Here is a 17,913-nt window from a genome sequence, read left to right on the forward strand (position 1 = left end):
CTAAATGAGAAAGGAGAAAAAGACAAAAATCTTGGTCCTAATAAAATTATTAGTTATTAAATATAAGAGAGAAGTAATTTATTTCTCACATACTTTTGGGCACATAATTCCCCTACCTTCCCTATTATCTGTATTTCTGGGAATGAAAGGGTCAGACTCACAGTCCTGTCTTGGACTCTCAATTTCTAGGGTTTTGCTGCTAGGTGGGCTGTTCCACTTGACCTGGATTCTTGGACTCCTGGATCCCTACAGCATGGAGACTCAAGTCTACGCACCTAGAATAGAAGAAATATAGAAGGACAGAAGAAATGAGGGAAAAGGACAAAATTCCAGACCCATTTTGTGGGACCACATAGTTTAAGGAGGGCAGAAGGAGGCAGATCTCTCTTCCTTACAACATGATATGAAATATCTGTGAGTAAGAGTCCTTTACCCTCAGATATAATGTAGGAAAAATCCTGGATGCTATTAAGTCAGGCAGTTTTAAAGATTCAGACAATTCTGGCTATGCAGCCAATGGAAAAAGTATGCTCCCAACCACTTGTTAGGCCAACATAGAATGTCCACACAAGTACTAGTTCAGTTTCCAGGAATCAAGTCACCCAGCATTTTTTGGGTGAGTGATTCCACCTTAAACAGTCTGGTTGTTGTTGTTCAGTTGTTTCAGTCATGTCTGACTCGTTGTGACTCCATTTGTTTTTTTGAGGGGGCAAAAATACTGGAGTACTCTCCCATCTTCTTCTCTAGGTCATTTAACAGAAGAGGAAACTGAGGCAAACAGTGTTAAGTGATTGCCCAGGGTCATATGGTTAGTAAGTGTCTGAGATCAAATTTGAACTCATGAAGAGTCTATGAGTCTTCCTGATTCTATGTCCAGGGTCCACTGTGCTACCTAGCTGCCCTAAGTAGTATAGGTATGAGCCAAAATATATTGCCCCTGGCAGAGAGATAGGGGTGCATATTGTACATATTGTCCACATCTCCAGTCCTGAACAGTCCTCTGGGAGCTGGAGAAGCATAATTATCATCCCTTTACTTGCTTCCCTGTTGCCAAAGAAACTTCAAAACAGTCAATGTGGCATAGTCTTAGTCCCACATATACAAATGAAAATCACAATCATCTCCAAATACACAATTTTGCAGATTCAGCAAACAAAATACATTTCACAAAGTTTACTAGAGGTTACAGCTTGCTTAGTATTCAACTGTTTCTGACTTGTTGCTTAAACGGCCTTCCTCAAACCACAAACAACAAAAAAAGAAAAAATAAGAATATTCTTCACTCCAAGAGTAGCTAAGTGGCTCAGTGAATAGAGCATTAGGCTTGGAATCAGGAAAACCTTGGAATCAGTTCAAATATGGCCTCAAACTCTAACTAGCTGTGTGACCTTGGGTAAGTCACTTAACCTTGTTTCCCTCAATTTTCTTCTCTGTTAAATGAGCTGGAGAAGGAAATGGCAAATCTCTCCAGCATCTTTGCCAAGCAAACCCCAAATGGGGTCATGAAGAGTTGAACACAATTGAAATGACTGAATACCCTTCCCCTACTAAATTTTTTGTCTCAGCCAAGTTCTATGGTTCACATAGGACTTTCAAAACCATATGGTACTGTCTTCATAGGAATTTAGTACCTGGGCTCAAATAGATGCCATACCCTCACTTTCAGATGAGAACATTTTCCTGGGTGAAGTCTTTTCCATGATGCATTCAGTACATAAGGTCATCTATCTGGACAAAATATTCTGAAGTACACCTATTCTATACAAAGAACATCAAAACTCCTCTGGGGGTCCCTGCACCTTTTTTCTGGAATGTTATTCCAAAGGCTACTCTAAAGTGTCCACCGATGGGTCTCTGCTACTACAAAGGTAATCCAAATGGAACTGCAAACTCACCTGAAAGAATAAACACACCCAGTTAGAAAAAAATTTGTTTATCAGTTATGTCCAACTTTTCGTGACTCTCTGAGGTTTTTTGGTAAAGATGCTAGAATGGTTTGCCATTTCCTTTTCCAGCTCATTTTACAGATGGGGAACTCAGGCAAACAGGGTTAAGTGATTTGCCCATGGTCACACAGCCAGTAAACGTCTGAGGCTCAATTCGAACTACAGAAGTCTTCCTAACTCCAGGACCAGAACTCTATCCACTGCACCATTTAGTGCCTATTAGAAAAATAGCAAGGGAAATAAAATACTTGGAGTTTGTAATCACAGGCAAATATTACCCTATGAACTTGCAGGGTGTACTGTTTTCACAATAAGATAAAAAATCTAAATCTATTTAAATGTAAAAGGAAAAAATATAATGCTTAAATTAATATAAATGTAATGTAAAGGTAAAAAAATGTAAAAGAAAAAAAGAACATTTCTCAACTACGCAGTAGTGTTCCTATGAAGTAAATTCCATTTAAAAAAAATAGACTCAATATCAATATTAATAGAAAAAGTATTGGCAGAGGATTCTGGGAAGATGGCAGAGTGGGTTATAAAATTTCAAGCTCTCCAGATTCCCCTCCCCCTATAAGACAAAATGGTGCCTCAGGGCAGAACAGTGGGCCTCCTAGGACAACTGGAGAAGGACTGAAGTTTGGTCTCTGTGAATAAACACCTCTAGGTTAGTTCCACAGGAGCAATAAGCCATGAGCCCTGGGGTTACCCGGTTTGGGAGATAGCATTGGCCCCAGCCACAGTCACTTCCAGGACAGTGAGGAGAGTAGGCATCAAAGCTGAGGAAGATTGAGGGAACCTCTGCTGATAAGGGACACCAAGCCAAGCTGCTGAGAGGTGGCCCTAGGCAAGAAGGAACCAGCACAAGGCCAGTGAATGCAGAAGCCGTGGGCCAGGACTGGTTGTAGTTACTTACAGGAGGCTGGAGTTCCTAGTTTTGGTTCCAGGGCAAAGAGGACAACTGAAGGAGAATCTGAGGCCGGAGGTACTATCCCCCATACCCTAGAACTAGAGGTTATTACAATAATAATTTTTTAAAATGAGCAAGCAAAGGAGAAAGAACTCAACCATAGAAAGTTACTATGGGAATAGAGAGGAGTGGAGTTTGTCTTCAGAGGAGGATACTGAAGCAAAAAATAAGTGTCTCCTATTGGAAAGAGTAACATCAAATAGTTACCTGCCCAGAATTCATAGAAGAACTTAAAAAAGACTTTAAAAGTCAAATGAGAGAGATTGAGGAAAATTTTTTTAAAAATAAGAAAAATCAAAGAAAAACAAGAAGATTATGAAAAGAAAGTTTTAATTAACTGGAAAAGGAGATCTAGAGTCTTAAGATCTAGAATCTCCCTGAAAATTAGAGTTGGGCAAAAGGAAACCAGCAAACTTATAAGAGATCAAGAAATGAGAAAACAAAATAAAAAGAATAAAAAAAGAGAATATGAAACATCACATAAGAAAAATAACTGATCTAGAGAACAGATTAAGAAGAGAAAACATAAAAATCATCGGACTACCTGAAAGCTATGATCAAAAAAAGAATCCTGATACAGTAATACAAGAAATAATTAAAGAAAATTGTCTTGAAGTGTTAGAACAAGAGGGGAAAGTAGAAATAGGAAAAACTCCACTGATCACTTGAAAGAGATCCTATGAGGAAAACCTACAGGAATATCAGAGCTAAATTTCAAAACCCTCAGCTAAAGAATCAAATATTAGTAACAAGAAAAAACCAATTCAAATATGGCAGAGCCACAATTAGAATCACACAAGACCTAGTAGTGTCTCCATTAAAAGAGTGCAGGTCTTAGAACACTATATTTCAAAGAACAAAACAACTAGAGTTGTGACCAAAAAAAAAAAATCATATCTAGCAAAGTTAAGCATAATCCTGAACCAAAAAAGATGGATATTCAATGAATTGCCGGACTTTCAGGATTCTATAGCAAAAAGACCTACACTCAATGCAAGAGAAATATAAGGTAAACATCAAAGACTAATTACAAGGGACACAATAAGGGTAGACTCTACTTTTTATATAAGGAAATATAAACTATGCCTAAGATTGTAATTAATGATTGGGTGGTTCAAAAGAAAGATTGGGGTAGAGTTGAGTATGATGTCATTCTAAAAAAATGATGCTATTTAGGAAAAGGTAAAAATAAGTAATTATCTTGTACAAATGAGGTGAGAGAGGAAGAACTGACACAGAGGAATTAGATGGGGAGGAGGGCTGGTAGTTCTAGAAACCTACTCTCATTGGGAATGGGTTAAAGAGGGAACAATACATATGTATATAGAAGGGTATAAAAGTCTAAATTCAGAAAGAAATAAAAGGTTAAGGGGAAAGAGAGAAGGAAAAAGATAACAGAAGAAAGCAGGTGAGGGAATGCTTTAAGGGGGGGATATAAAAGTGTGTCTAGATTAATGAGAATGAGATAAAAAGGGAATAACACACACATATCTATATATATATACGTATATATAATGTACGTATATATACATATGTACATATATATATTTGGAAGGCTATAAAAGTCTTTCTAAATACAGATGGGAACAAGAGGGTAAGGGTAAGGACTAGGGGGAGAGGGTAAGGGAGAATTTTTGAGGGGAGTAGGACAAGAAATAGGAGGGCAAGGTCTATATTCAAACAGTATCAATTATTTGTCTGGAGGTAGATATTGTGCTTCACTAGTCCTTTGGGATTGTCTTGGATTATCGTATTTCTGAGAATAGCTAAGTCATTCACAATTCTTCATCATGCAATATTGCTGTTACTGTGTACAACATTTTCCTGCTTCTGCTCACTTCACTTTGCATCACTTCATGTAAATCTTTCCAGGTTTTTCTAAAATCATCCTGCTTGTCATTTCTTGTAGCACAATAATATTCCATCACAACCATATACCATAGCTTGTTTAGCCATTTTGGGGGGCCAATTTCCCTGGGATCTTGAAAACTAGGATATCCAAAATGTAAAATTCAATGACAGAGAACCCCTCCAGGGGTCCCTGAAAATGTGAAAGGTGTAATTTTATTCCAGACAAAGCCCCACATGTAACATAGGTTGCTCTGGCTTCACTCTCTGAGGGTTGGAGATTGGGGATTCTCTTTTATCTGTCACCCAAAGCACCCACAAACTGTATCCTACATTTTTAGGGGTCCAGGAACTAGCACCTGACTTCCATTTTCTTTTTGCAATTATGTAAAACATTTCCATATTAGTCATTTTGTACAAGGACACTCAAACAAAAGAAAAAAAAGAAAGTGAAAAATAGCACTCTTCCTTCACTGTATTCAAATAATATCAGCTTTTTCTCTGGAGGCAGATAGTTAATATACTTCATCATTAGTCCTTTGGGATTGTCTGGCAGAGAATAGCTAAGTCATTCACAGTTCTTCATCAAAAAAGTGTTGCACAATATTCTCCTGATTCTGTTTACTTCATTTTACATCAGTTCATGTGAGGGTCTCCAGGTTTTTGCAAATCATCCTGCTTTCTGACTTCCACTTAAAATCAGATTAGCTTTTACAAAGGAATATTCACTCCAAAGATTCAGCAAGAGCATACACATAAACATTTCTCACAACGCCTCAGAGGCATAAGCTCCCTCTCTTAAACATTATCTTGGTTCTCTTGGGAGGGAAGGGGTATTAGGTTCATGGCTTAGATTAAGTTCCTACATATCATTAGTCCCATCAAGTTCCAGTTCAAAGCCTGAGTGGGCTAGTGACTTAGATCCTTACTGCCAGACCTTTACTATTGAGATGGCTATAATACCCTGCCTGGATTCCTGGACTCCTGGATCTCTGTGACTCTTGTTCCTGAGCTCCTAGAATGAAAAATAATGAAGGAAAAGGCTAAAACCCCAAGTCCATTTCTCAGGGCCTCATGATCTAACTGTGGGGTGAAGGCAAACTTCATCCCCTCTCCTCCCCAGCCTGATGTAATTAGCTATGAGTGAAGGAGTCCTTCACCCTCAGATGCAAAGACAGGAGAAAATCCTGATAATGCTCATTCAGGCAGTTTTAAAGATGCATATAGTCCTGGCTATGCAGCTGATGGAAAAAAGACTGCTTTTAGCCATGTAATGGGTAAGCACAGAATGTACATAAATGCCCCAAATTTCTATTACTTACATGACACAGTTTCCATTTCCCTTATAATGCTGATTTCTCTCCTCTGGACAACCCTATTCGGTCAATGTTATTCCTAAAATATGGCACCTAGGACTGAGAAGTCCATATGTGGTCTGATCAGTTATGAAGATGGCAGGACAATCACATTTATCTTTGGATGTATGGAGACAAACCTGGTAGCTGAGTGGATAAAGGGCTGGGCTTGCAGTCAAGAAGATCTGAATCCAAATCTGGTAACTACTAGCTGTGTGACCCTGGGCAAAACACTTAACCACTGTCTGCCTCAATTTCCTCAGCTGTGAAATAGGGATAATAAGAGCATCTACCTCCCACTATTGTTGAGAGGATCTCAAGACATAATATTTGTAAAATGCTGAGCATAGTGCCTGGCACATAGTAGGTGCTATATAAATGGTATTATTAATTATTATTATTACTATTATTATCAAGGACTATGCCCACAAAGTAAAAACTTGTGGGACCAACCAAACTAGAAAGTGTTCTGTTATCTGTCCCTTGTATTGCTGTGGGCAATTTATTTAGCATTTCTGAAGGGAGTATAATAATCCGTGTCCTGCCTATTGCACAGGATTATTGTGAAGAGCAAATGATATAATGTCTATGAGACCACTTGAAAAACTACAAGTGCTAAGAAAAAGAACAACTGGTCATGTCTTGTCTATAGTCTTGGTAGTGGTCTGTTACTTCAAATGGTAATTAGCTCTTGACCTAGCCCTTATTCTCTGTATCCTTTTTCATTAAATTTATTTATTAATAAATCATTGTTGTTCAGTCGTTTTTCAGTCATGTCCAATTATTTGGGTTTTTCTTGGCAAAATACTGGAGTGGTTTGTCATTTCCTTCTTCAGCTCATTTTACAGATGAGGAAACTGAGGCAAGTAGGGGTAAGTGACTTGCCCAGTAAGTGTCTGAGGTCAGATTTGAACTCATGAAGATGTCTTTCTGATTTGAGGCCCAGCGTTCTATCCACTTTACCTGATATTGTAGTGAAGTAAAACAATTTAATTAGGAAAACCGTATTATAATGCCAAGAAGCTGACAAAAGTAGTATAAACTTCAGTAGACATAATTCCTTTCCCAAGATCAAAGTTACTGTGGGAGTTGCCGTAGTTCATAACTTCTCATAAACTCCATTCTCAGCTTTCACATTAACTAAAACTTGTAATCCTTTCCATTTCTTTCCTTCCCCATACCCATGTGGAATCTGATCTTTCTACTAACCCTTCTACAACTTCTGGGTGGCAGGAGAAGAAATCAGGATGTTCTCTATCTTCATAATCTTTCTATCTTCCACTGCAATGGGAGGGGCAAATAATAATAAATTCTCTTTTAATTGAATCTCATTTATAGCATGAAATGAAAGTAATTTATAGCATGGTGGAAGTACAGGAACTGGCAGGAGGTTGGTGTACGCTGCAGAAGTTTCAGAGATTCTCCCATGTTCAGTTAATGGGTGAATAAGGCAGAAAGACTAGCTCTTTTCCCTTCTTCCATTATGGTCTTAGATACTTGGACTCTCCCCAACATGCCCCAACCTTGAATCTTCCCAGCACTAAAGGGTGAGACCTTCAGTGCAGGAGAAATAGGAGACTCAGAAAATATGTGCTGTCCTCAAGCTGAGGCTAGAGAAGATGGCTGATAGGATTTTCCTAGCGTCATGTGTACATCTACTTCTCTCATTCCTAGTTTCTTCTTGGCTCGCATAGTTTAACCTTGGTGTGGCTTCCTCTGTCCTCTGCCTGACCAACCTATCTTGGCCCTCCTAACACTGATAATTAATTGGCAATGTTCTTAGGAATGATAGTAACTGGAGAAATACCATCCACAGGCCACCTCTAAGAAAGACGCTCCTCTTCCATAAGTATAAAGTATTAAGATTCTTATTATGATTTATTATCTTTCTTTCTCTCTGCAAAAAATAATTTTTAATTATGTAGATTTTTTTTTAGCTTTGCAAAATGTTTTCCCATTGAACTAGGAGTTGAAAAACCTGGATTTTTACTCACTTCTGACATTTATTGTGTAAAGTTGGATAAATTGCTTCCCCTCTCTGAGTCCGTTTCTTCATCTTGAAATGGGACTCATAATAATTGCACTGTCTTACAAGACAAAATGTTTTGTAAAACTAAATACAGGAGAGTTTTTATTATCTCTCCAAAACTGAGTTGGCTAAGACAGATATCAACCCTACTGTAATCCTTGTATCAGAGGCTTGTGCACGACATAAAGGGCCAGCTTACCCTTTGGAGGCTTTCTCACTTTTCTGGTTTGCTATTTCTCTCCCCCACCAATTTCCCTCCCCCAAATCTCAGATCGTTATCATCTGACACTTTCCAATATGTCATTTTCAACTCCCCTTGCAAACATATAGTTTAACAGAATCAAAGAAGGAGGAAAAGGTTTATTTGTAGGTCCAAAGAACCAAGTAGGGCCCACAACAGGAGTCGTGGAAAGTTACACCTGTCAGTGAGGAACACTCCCTCAGAAGCCTGTATAGCCTCAGTAACTTGGAGTCATTCCCTGGGTAGGCATCCCAGCAGATGTGACTTCAGGGCAGGTAACTTCTATAGGGTCCCTCTGTGTCTCCAGTAGGGGCTACTTGCCGATAATTCTATGCCATGCTTCTGGCTGGCTGTGGATCATGGCATCACTCTTCCTGCAATACTTCAATTACCATGCCTGTAGCTGGCACCTCTCACAATTTCTTTAGCTGTTTTGGGAGTGTGACTTTGGAATCAAGCCTTCCTGCCTCAGAAGTACCCCTGCTAGAGAAGTTTACCTCAGAATTCCCTTGTCTTGACTGGAGACACTTGGCCTCTCAGTACCAAGCTTTAAGCCAAATGAGGAATCATGGTCTGGGCTTCTTCCTTGTGCTCCTCTGCTGACCTCCGGCCTCACAGAAACTTTCCATGTGATAAGAAAGAGTCTACCTCTCTTGTTCCCAGTAACTCTCTGTTGGAAATATCACTTTCCTTTCTGGGCTCTGCTCTTCACTCTCCAGACTCCTTTCTTTACCACGTCCCAGTATCTTTCTCAATTCGGGGCATCTCTCCGTTCTTGTTACCCCTTTTCTCTGATTAATCTCCTCCTCCTGGAATCTTCACTTTAAGGAAAATGCCCAGGCTAGGTCAGGGTCATTCATTCCTTCCTGTCTGGGCTCCATTCCTGATTTCTTTCTCCAACTCTCCCATTACCTGGCAGCCTTCTCCCCCTGGAAGATCATGCCACCACAGCAGCCTTCCCCTCCCTCCCTTTGAAGTTTCCTTTTATATGTTGCCTTTTTGAAGGCAGGACCGTCTTTCTTTATATTTACAGGCATATTCTAGTCCCTAGCACAAGGCTTGACAAACAGTAAGTTCTTAATAAATGTTTATTGACTTGGCCATCTTTAGTCAGTATGACCTTTATATTTGGATATTCTGTTGCCACTGGTAACTGGGTGGTGTGCCTTTGCCTCATATTATTAGTAGGCCTAGAAACTCATTAGAGCTGTTGATTCTTCCTCCACATCCAGTTCTCTCTCAGGGTCTCAAGCCCCTCTGGGACAAAAGGAGTGGGAATATCAAATTACTTATGTAAGTAAGTAAACTGTTTCCTGGTACATTGACAATACACAAATGGAACCAGAGGATGAAATAAGCATATCCCTGGCTCTTCTATTCCAGTGAGGAAAAAAATGTAGTTCTCGACCATTGCAATTGCATCCAGCTCTCCTTTACCGACATCATGAGTTTCACCACCCGCTCCAACTACCGCTCCCTGGGCTCGGTCCAGGGGTCCAGCCACCGGGTCCAGCCGGTCAGCAGCGCCGCCAGCGTCTATGCGGGCGCGGGTGGCTCTGGGTCCCGAATCTCCACGGCCCGCACCACCAGCTTCCGCGGGGGATTGGGGGCCGGGAACCTGATGGCGGGGCTGCCTGGGATCAGGGGGATCCAGAGGGAGAAGGAGACCATGCAGGACCTTAACTCCCGCCTCTCCTCCTATCTGGAGCGCGTGCGGAGCCTGGAGACCGAGAATCGCACACTGGAAGGGAAAATCAGGGAGCATTTGGCCAAGAAGGGACCTCAGATCAGAGAATGGGGACACTATTTCAAGACGATTGAGGATCTGCGGGAGCAGATTTATGCAAGCTCAGTGGACAATGCCAGAATCACCCTACAGATCGATAATGCCCGTCTGGCGGCTGATGACTTCAGAATCAAGTATGAAGCAGAGCTGGCCATGAGACAGTCTGTAGAAAGAGACATTCATGACCTCCGGAAGGTCATTGATGACACCAACGTGACCAGGCTGCAACTGGAGACTGAGATTGAAAACTTGAAGGAAGAGCTACTTTTTATGAGGAAGAACCATGAGGAGGAGGTGAATTCTCTACAAGCCCAAATCGCAGGCTGTGGGCTGACCGTGGAGGTGGATTCTCCCAAATCGCAGGACTTGAGCAAAGTCATGGCTGATATCCGAGCCCAATACGACGCTCTGGCTCAGAAGAACAGAGAGGAGCTTGATAAATACTGGTCACAGCAGATTGAAGAGAGCACCGTGACAATCAACACGAGATCTGAGGAGGTGGAAGCAGCTCGAAACACTGTCACTGAGCTGAAACGGACAGTCCAGTCCCTTGAGATTGACCTGGATTCCCTGCGAAATTTAAAAACCAGCTTGGAGGACAGCCTGAGGGAGGTGGAGACCCGATATGCTATCCAGATGGAGCAGATCAACACAGCCCTGCTACACCTGGAAGCAGAGCTGGGGCAAACACGAACAGAGGGGCAGCGCCACGCCCAGGAATACCAGGCCCTGCTCAACATTAAGGACAAACTGGAAGCAGAGATCAACACCTATCGAAACCTGCTAGAGAATGGGGGGGAGGACTTCAATCTTGTGCATGCCTTGGACAGCAGCAGCAGTTCCTTACATAAGACCAGCACTCGGAGGACTGTAGACGGCAAAGTGGTGGCAGAGACCAATGACACCAAAGTCCTGCGGCGTTAGGGTCATAAACTGAAGACCCAAACTGAGTCACGAAGTTAATAAAGACTCTTTGGTCACCTACCCTTCAAAAAAAAAAAAAAATGTAGTTCTCTCTGTACCATAAAGGTACAAAAGGGGTCTTCTATTCCACCTTGGGTGTCCCAATGCTACACTAACATTCAGTGTGGTGGAAGGGAAATATAATATTAGTTTGAGCCTCCACCCAGTGTAAATTACTTACAGACCAAGAACACCACCAGATATCAAATAATAATTAAATGAATCTGTGACCTCATCTCTGTGGATGCTTTCTTCAACAATGCAGATACGACCTATCTTGTGTTGTTCCTGTCCACGTTTCTTTCTCTGTTTATCACAGGGGGTCCACCCAATGTGCTAGGTGGCTTTGCTCACTTTCTCTTGATGTCACAGAGATATCAGCAGAACACATGAACTATCCAACAGTTGTTCCTCATTCTTCGCATAGGACTAGCCTATTTTCTTTCTCAATAATAACTCCTCTTTACGTTGGTACTTCTTTTTCAACATATATTTGTCATGTCATGCAGTCTGCTCACATCTACCATCAGCATTTCCATTACCATCTGATTTATATTTGTTCTTCATTCCTCGGAGGTTGTAGTATTCCATATATATATATATATATATATATATATATATATATATATATATATATATATATATATATATATATATATATATATATATATATATATATATATATATATATATATATATAATAGGTTGCAGTATTCCAGACACACATACATATATATAGAGTTGTAGTATTCCATATAACAATATAACATTTTTATTGAAGTTTTATATATATTTTATAAAGATTTAAAAAAAAATCGGACTTCATTTCAGGCAGATATTTTGGGTCATTAAAGGAACTTTGCAATTTCTCACTGGAAATCCAATGGACTTTCCTCCCAGATCCAACTTTTATCCATTTAAGGTATATATGCTGATGGGTGAGCTGTATATCTTATCCATCTAACAGTCTGTCATGTCCTGGGCAATAGACATTCTGCATCCACTTTGTTTTTCATCTGTGGATGTTTAAGAATTCTTCTGAGTGAGCACACCAACGAAATAACAGATTCAGACTTAAAAAAAGGAAGGATTTTGTCTATGGCTCTTCTATGTTCTGAGCTTGATAAAACCAGCTTTATCTCTTCTACATACAGGAGCACCTGGAGGACTTTACCACCTAGGAATCTCTCTTCAATTTAGACTTTGCATTGAATCTTCTATATGGTTGTGGCAAACCCTTTTGATGAATATATATGAATTAATTCTATTTTGGTTCTATAGGAGTGAATGAAAGATAATTTGATCAGTTTCTTCTGATATTACTTCTTATCATTTACAGTAAATGCTTGACTAAATGAGTGATTTTGTGGTAAACACTATCCACACTGAGAAAGGAGAAAGAGCTCAGTGACGAAATTCATATAACTAAATAAAATTTATTTAAGGATATTTTTTATTTTTATAAACTCACAGAAATACCAGATATGGATTCTGTAATTTTTTGAGTCTGAGGTCCCTTCCAGTTTTTGGTCTATGATCTTATGATTTTAAAATGGACTTTTGACCACTTAGTAACTTGCCTATGGTGTCTGACCAACTGGTGATGGGGGTAAGGAAAGGCAGTGTAGCAAGTAAAGATGGCTTCCAAGCTTTCCTATTTTATTTGGAAAGGTCATTTCTTGATGAATATCAATTATTTCTAAAAACCTGTTTCCTTGCTTCTCAAGATTTCTTAGGCAGAGAATGATGGGAAAGCAAGGTGTAATTGTTATTTCTATTATTTGCCTCCACTTCCAGATCTTTGCTTTGGAATCTTTGAGCACTGGAATAGTTTGAGGGACCAAGGAAGGAGAAAAGGAGAGAGGGCTTCACCTATGGTTAACTCTGTAGATTTGTTGGGCCTGTTTTCATAGAAATAGGGGCTTGTTCTCATGGTTTTGGCTGGACTTTATAAAACATTAATTTGCAAACTTCCCAGAGCCAGGAGACTCACTCCTGCCTGCACAGGTGACCATTACCTCATAAAGGTCTTGCACCAAGTACAAAGAATCTTTCTCTTTCTGGGTTTGCTGATAACCAGACAAGTGTGTCACCTATAAAAATTTGGAAACAGAATTTTCTAACCTGTTCAAAAATCTTTCAAAAGAAGAGCTTCAGTGGTTTTTTAACCTATTTTTAGAAACTATAAAAATGCAACACCTGATTAGTTGAGTTGGCAAGAACAACTGATTGACATCAAGGAAGATGGAAATTTACTAGCTGAATTTCAATAAAAACCTTTTCATAATTGGTGAATGTGAATGAAAAATGAAAGTCATGACTTAGTGAGTACAGCCAGTGATGCCCGTTTCCCATTTGTAGCTACACATTTTTGTTAGGGTATTTTTTTCAGCTATGACAGCTATTAAGATCAAGTATGACAATAAATTGAACTTAGAACCCAACCTTCAAATCAGTGTATCACAAATTGTTAAATCAAGATTTTTAAAAAATGAAGCATATTCAATTACAATGATGTCATTGAGATATTATTAATAAACATGAATAACCATTACTAAAATTATTAATATCGAGTGAGATTTAAATATTTTATATATTGCTAAATAAAATATCATGCTGAAAATATTTAATCTTTCTCATTCTTTTAAATTTCCATTCTGTATATGTTTTGTAATGTATGTAATTATGAATAGAGTAGCAAATGTACATAATTTGTAAGTAAATATGCACATATTTAAAGTGTCAGATAAATTTTTTTTAACTGTGGTATGTGAGATCAAAGCAAACTGGAGATTATTACTCTAGACCCCCCAGGTATTACCACCTGATTTGCTGATATACCCTAAGGACTACTGAATCTTGTCATCCTCGCTGCCAAAATACCATAAGGACCACTAATCTGACTTTTCTACAGGATGTCCCAAAAGTCTTAGTGCAGTTTTCAAGCTGTAATAACTTCATATGTATAAATGGCAAAAACTTACAAAAGATATTGGTTGAAATTTCTATTATTTAAATTCCTTTACACTTAGTTTTGTGACTTTTGAATAATATAATTTAAATTTAATATTAACAAGACTGGGTGTCCATGAGATCAAAACTGCGTTCATAGTAATATTAAGACATTATTTGCCTATTAAAATATTCCTCCCTTTTCTAAGTACTCACCTGTGTGAGGCCAGATTTTTGTCATATATATCAACCAAACAGCATACTGCAACAGACAGAAAACAGAAGCAGATGTGAGAATGCAGCTGTCTTCTCTTAAACCAGAGATTAAAGGGATTTGCAAAACATGTAAAACAATGCCATGCTTCTTACTAAATCTTTCTGTTTTGGAAAATATGATTGATAAGAAATGTTATTGATGTTAACAGGTAATGGGTTTATTATTATTTTTAAATAAATGAATATTTTAAATTTATCTGCTTCAATTTTTAATGTGGTAAATTTGAATAGATATTATTGTTGTCATTTTAATCATGTCCAACTCTTCATGACCTCATTTGAGGTTTTCTCGGCAAAGATACTAGAATGATTTGCTATTTCCTTCTCCAGCTCATTTTACAAATGAGGAAGCTGAGGCAAACAGGGTTAAATCACTTGTGCAGGGTTACATAGCTGTTAAGTGTCTGAGGCCGGATTTGAATTCATGAATGTGAGTCTTTCTGATTTCCAAGACCAGTGGCTCTATCTTCTGTGTCACCTAGCTGCCCCAACAGTGAGGACAACATAGCCACAAAATCTCTTTGGGATTCTTGATACTTTTTAGGAGTGAGGGGTCCTGATACCGAAAAGATTGAAAACCCTAGCATCTCCTTGAATTGTTCTACCTCTTCATTTTCTGAAACAGATATTGGGGCATAAAGTTGGTGTTTTTGCAAATACTTATCATAAGAACTACAATATAAGATAATCGAACGTCACATGAAATGTTGCCTTTTGCCTTTGGATACACTATAAAGTCAATACTGGCAACTGCTTTCTTTGTGTCTCCAAGAAGAATCCATGGGCCATCTTGCTACTTAGTAACAACTTTTCTTGCAGTTTTATTTATAGTGAGAATGTTAAGATTGATACCATTTAATTCCTCCAGTGTCTTTCAACTTTGTCATTAGACATTCACCATACCTAAATGACTAAAGTTTACAGAGAGTCTAAAAACTGGGTGATACATAGCACCCTCTGCTTGCTTCTCCATGACTTTGCTACCATCTTTGCAGACGTAGAAGTGGGTCCACAAAGGAAGGGCTGCCCATCAGTTTGGGTTTTTCTTCATTTCCTGGGTGGCCATGGCCAAAGAATTCATCCTCCAATGGCCAACATACTGGCTTTTCTATGCTTAGCTAAGGTTCATTCTCAGAAAACAGACTTAGCCTGTTGCTGGCGGGATAACGGAAACCTTTTCAGCATGGAAGAAACGGCTAGACCTTTGGATTTGCTGGAATAGCCTTTGAGAAACTAGGATCACCTCAATGCCATGAGGAAGCGTCGGAGCAGGAATTGGAGGATTGGGATAACTACTAAACTATGCTAAAAAACAAATGAAATCCAAAAGAAAACCAAAACGAAAACCAAATATATATAATATATATTCAAGAAAAGCCTATGCAATAAAATCATTCTTGAACTCTCATAAACCAAAGGAAAACAATCTCCCCCACAGACTTTCAGAGCAGTAGGGGAAAATTCCCAAGCTCCGCGGTGTATGTTGAGAAGTTGGGTGCGAGCTGGAGGGCAAAGCCGCCTCCCGTCGGAGCCGAGCCGGGGCCGGTGCGGGGACCCACAGCTCGTGGCCGCGCGTCGCGCCCGTGATTTGTCCCGGGGCCTCCAGCGGACGGGCGCCACGCCTCCGCCGAGAGCAGGTAACCCAGCTTTGTTTGGTTCCCCGGGCAGGGCTCACCGCGCGAGCTCCCGCTGTCCGCCGCGCTCGAGGCTGTGGACCCTCCCTCCCCTCCCTTCCCCCTCCCCTCCCCAGGTTCTCCCCTCCCCCCCAGGTTCTCCCCTCCCCCCCCAGGTTCTCCCCTCCCCCCTTATGCCAGGTTCTCCCCTCCCCCCTTATACCAGGTTCTCCCCCCCTCCCCCCCAGGTTCTCCCCTCCCCCCCAGGTTCTCCCCTCCCCCCCCCCAGGTTCTTCCCTCCCCCCCAGGTTCTCCCCGGACGGCCCGGAGATGTTTTATTTTTCTCTTTTGCCCTTTGTGAGCGTTGGGGTTTTAGTCGGGAATTTTCAGGGACTCTCCCTCTTCTGGAGTGACCCGGCTCCGGGAAACCTAGGCGTGGGCTTGGAAGGGACTTCTGGGGCCCATTTTACAGATAGGGAAGCTGAGGCCCAGGGGCATGAAGCGACTCCCCGAATGGGGGGATTGAGCGCGGGCCCTCCACGAACAGGCATTTTATTTTTCTCCCCTCCCCCCTCTAAAAATAGAAAAAAAGTCACGCAAGACCGATTCTTGCGCGGGCCGTGTTCCCCCAAAGGAAACCCACACGCCTGCGCCTCCTCCTACATCGGACTCCCCCTGGGGCAGGTGGGTCCGGAGCCTCCCCCTTGGTCCTAGCGGGGCCGCGGTTACTGCTTGTGAAACTGGCCTGTTCAGTGAATGGGCATTGCCTCACCCCAAGTGAGGGGCTAAGGTCTCCCAGTGCATCCTGGGCCATCTCCACTCACCCTGATGAATATCTAGTCACTGGATTCAGATGGCTCTGGAGGAGAAGGGAGGCTGGTGACCTGCACTGCCCTCCCTCACCCAAAACAAAGTCAAGGGCCAGTCATGTCATCATGTGTCTGATGGCAGGGTCTTCTTCGGCCACGAAGGACGAACACAAGAACAAGTGGAGAGGAAAGAAAGCACAAAGTTTAATAGAGCAGTTTAGAGCTGTTGCTCAGGGAGCTATGTTTTTGCAAACCACCAGATGGTGATCAAAGCTTGGGCTTTGCCAGTTGGAGTCTGTTGCTTAAATATGAGCAAGATGTAGCAATTCATACATCCTACTAGCCTTCTTCTGGTGTCTTTATGGATTCCATGTTTCCAGTCTAGGGATAAGGATATTCCAATAAGAACTCTTAGTTCACCCAGCTTATTTGTTCCTTTTCCCATTTAGGCCCACTCAAGATACATTTAAATTAATTTGTATTTCCATAAGTGAAATTTAAAGAGGAGCGTGTGTGTGTGTGTGTGTGTGTGTATGTGTATGTTTCAAAGTACAACTCTGGAAACTCCAGCACCTGGTAAGTTTTGAATTTTTAAATCTCCTCGTTCTAACTCTTGTCTCTGCCTTTACAGACACACCTAAGGAACAATTTACCAAGTGTTGTTTATTCTAAGAATCACAATAGAAGGAAGGGAAACTACCACCATCATTGGTTCACTCAGTCTTTTGGAGTAGATAAAGATCTGACATTAAAGTCAAGAAGACCTGGGGTTGTCTTGCTTCTGACAAAATCTGGTTTGTTACCCAGGTCAAGTCATTTGATCTCTAGGTGCCTCAGTCAGATCTTGAAGACCTATAAGTTAAAGAACAGTCACATTGGTAGGGGTGGGAAGAGGAGGTTTCCTCACCGGAAATTTCATATGCTGATGAATCACAGGTTGTCTCACCCTCTCCCCATCATTTTCCCTAAATCAGTTTTCCAAATAATGGGAAAGAATCTCTTTGGGGATGTTGGTAGTTGAGAACGTGTCAATCAATGCACAAGTTTATTGGATAATTTTGAGTACAACATTCTAATAAATACATTCACTTTTTCCAATGAAAATGAAGTTCAATAAAAAAGTAT

At 40.5% G+C, this 17,913-nt stretch overlaps 1 long non-coding RNA gene and 1 pseudogene across 1 annotated transcript; one reads left to right on the top strand and one right to left on the bottom strand.

Moving 5' to 3' along the window:
• The first annotated feature begins 9,799 nt into the window (after positions 1-9,799).
• On the top strand, positions 9,800-11,159 carry LOC140514504 (keratin, type I cytoskeletal 18 pseudogene; annotated as a pseudogene).
• An 801-nt stretch (positions 11,160-11,960) lies between these two features.
• On the bottom strand, positions 11,961-16,931 carry LOC140513291 (uncharacterized). The gene is made up of 3 exons (XR_011970130.1): positions 16,804-16,931; positions 14,307-14,352; positions 11,961-12,154 (listed from the first exon to the last, which is right to left on the bottom strand). It is a non-coding gene; the product is annotated as an uncharacterized lncRNA (long non-coding RNA).
• Between the last annotated feature and the right edge of the window lie 982 nt (positions 16,932-17,913).

Source organism: Notamacropus eugenii, chromosome 7 (assembly GCF_028372415.1).
Source record: "Notamacropus eugenii isolate mMacEug1 chromosome 7, mMacEug1.pri_v2, whole genome shotgun sequence".
In the NCBI taxonomy this organism is placed as follows: Eukaryota; Metazoa; Chordata; class Mammalia; order Diprotodontia; family Macropodidae; genus Notamacropus; species Notamacropus eugenii.